This window comes from Malaclemys terrapin, chromosome 15 (genome assembly GCF_027887155.1).
Source record: "Malaclemys terrapin pileata isolate rMalTer1 chromosome 15, rMalTer1.hap1, whole genome shotgun sequence".
Classification (NCBI taxonomy): domain Eukaryota; kingdom Metazoa; phylum Chordata; order Testudines; family Emydidae; genus Malaclemys; species Malaclemys terrapin.
The window spans coordinates 15,838,010-15,840,509 of NC_071519.1; the positions used below are offsets into that span (position 1 = coordinate 15,838,010).

At 74.8% G+C, this 2,500-nt stretch overlaps 1 non-coding gene across 1 annotated transcript; it reads right to left on the minus strand.

The window, feature by feature from the left end:
- Positions 1-1,922: 1,922 nt before the first annotated feature.
- LOC128823848 (5S ribosomal RNA) lies at positions 1,923-2,041 on the minus strand. The gene has a single exon (XR_008442081.1). It is a non-coding gene; the product is annotated as a 5S ribosomal RNA (ribosomal RNA).
- Between the last annotated feature and the right edge of the window lie 459 nt (positions 2,042-2,500).

Consider the following 2,500-nt stretch of genomic DNA (forward strand, 5'->3'; position numbering starts at 1 on the left):
GCCAAATGTTCAAAGTCCCCACCGGGACAACAGGTCAAGCCCCGGGAAGCGGCTGTAAAATTTTCAAAGTCCCCGTTCCGCCACCAGGTCAACCCGCTGAATCTACCGGGTTGACCTGGCGGCCGGTTTGCTTTCCGGCCACCAGGTCAACCCAACGGATTCGACGGGTTGACCTGGTGGCCGGTTTCCTTTCCGGCCCGGGTGTCACCCCACTCCGAGGGCTGCGCGGCAGCGGTCCTGAGGACCACAGAGGGGGGGCTTAATAGTCGAGAGGGAGCAGGTCCGGGGAAGGCTTAGCAGTCTTCCCCCGGGCGGTCCGTTGGGGGAGGCTTAGCAGTCGTCCCCAGGGCGGTCCGGGGGTGGGGGGAGGCCTCACAGTCGTCCCTCGGAGAGCCGGGTCGGCGGCGGTGGCGGGCGTCAGGCTTTACGTCCAGCCTCCGGAAGGTGCGCGTCCTCGGAGGCGATGCAGGCGCCGCAAAGGGGCAGCCTCCGAGGCAGGGAGCGGAGCACCGAGGCTGGGGAGAGGGGAGCAGGAGCCGGGGGCTGGGGGGGGTGGGGTGGGGGGGGGGGCGTTCAGGACAAGCGGTCAAGCCCCGGGGAGCAGCTGTCAAATGTTCCAAGTCCCCACTCGGCCACCAGGTCCACCCCAGTCTAGCAATGGGGTTGACCTGGCTGATGGCCGGTTAGTGTCAAGGTAAACTCACCGTCGTCCACAGGAGGGCAGCTCTCAGGCCGTCCGGCTGCGGCTGACTCTGGGGCGGTGCCCGGTCCCGGCAGCGAGGGGCGGGGGGGGGGGCGCGGAGCGACACGGAGCTAACCGGCCCCCGGGGCCGGGGGCGCCTCCCGCGACTTTGGGGGCCGCGGGTCGTCAGTGGCGTGCAGGCCGGGCCTCTCCCGGGGGATTCGGGGGGGGGGGGGGGGCGGTCCTGCGGGCCGGGCGCAGGGGGCTCGAGCGAGCCCGGGCCGGTCCGCCCCGGGGCCGGGGTCTCCGCCTGCGGCTCGGGGGGGCGCGGGTCGTCGGGGGAGGAAGCCCGGGGGAGCTGCACGCCGGCCTGCCAGGCCAGGCCAGGCCTGGCCTGGGTGGCCGCGGGGGGATTCGGGGCGGTCCCGCGAGCCGGCGGCCGGGCGCAGGGGGTCCGAGCGCGTCCGAGCGAGTCCGTCCCGGCCCCGGGGTCTCCCCCTGCGGCTCTGGGGGGCCGTGGGTCCCCGCTGGCGGAAGCCGCTGGGCGCTGGACACCCGCCGTCCGTCCCGCCTGGCCAGGCCTGGCCTGGGTGGCCGCGGGGCGGGGGATTCGGGGCGGTCCCGCGAGCCGGCGGCCGGGCGCAGGGGGTCCGAGCGCGTCCGAGCGAGTCCGTCCCGGCCCCGGGGTGTCCCCCTGCGGCTCTGGGGGCCGTGGGTCCCCGCTGGAGGAAGCCGCTGGGCGCTGGACACCCGCCGTCCGTCCCGCCTGGCCAGGCCTGGCCTGGGTGGCCGCGGGGGGATTCGGGGCGGTCCCGCGAGCCGGCGCCCGGGCGCAGGGGGTCCGAGCGAGTCCGTCCCGGGCCCGGGGCCTCCCCCTGCGGCTTTGGGGGCCGTGGGTCCCCGCTGGCGGAAGCCGCTGGGCGCTGGACACCCGCCGTCCGTCCCGCCTGGCCAGGCCTGGCCTGGGTGGCCGCGGGGCGGGGGGATTCGGGGCGGTCCTGCGGGCCGGCGGCCGGGAGGGTCCGGGCCAGTCCGCCCCATGCCCGGGGTCTCCCCCAGCGGCTTCGGTGGGTCCTCCGCGGAGGAAGCCGGGTGGGGAGCCGGACCCCAGGCGCCCAGACCCGTGACCTGCGGCCGCGACCTCCGACTCGGCAGGAGCGATGAGGGGCTTTCCGGCCCGTCCCCCCCCTCTCCTTCCTCCCCAGAAAAGGAGAGAGAGCTGGCTCGGACCGGGAAAAGCTGCCTACGGCACCTGGGATTCCCAGGCGGTCACCCATCCAAGTACTAGCCAGGCCCGGGACGGTTTACCTTCCGAGATCGGACGGGATCGGGGGCGTTCGGTCCGGTATGGCCGTAGGCACCCGGCCCCCGCGCCTCCTCGCCCGCTTTCCCCTGCCGACGCCCGGGCCTGCCGCACGGTGAGCCCCGGTCGGACTGCCCCCCTGCGGCAGGGCCCCCGTCTCTCGCGGGCCCGGTCCTTTTTTCCTTCTCGAGCTCCGGGGCCCGGGCTGGCCGCCAGAGCCCCTCCGCCCGCCCGCCCTCCCCGGCGTCGGGGAAAATATTGTCCCGGACATCCAGTGCGCCCTGATCCTGTCAGCCGGGGGGGGGGGTGGGTGGGTGGGGGGCAGTCCCTCGCTGCGGCCGGGGAGGGTGAGCCCAGGGCGGCTTGCCTGCCGTCCGAGTCCCCTCTCGGCCACCAGGTCAACCCCGAGCCGAAAGGGCTGAAAATTTTTCAGAGTCCCCTCCCGGGCACCAGGTCAACCCATGGAATCGAACGGGTTCGCCTGCTGGCCGGTTCGCTTCCCGGCCACCAGGTCA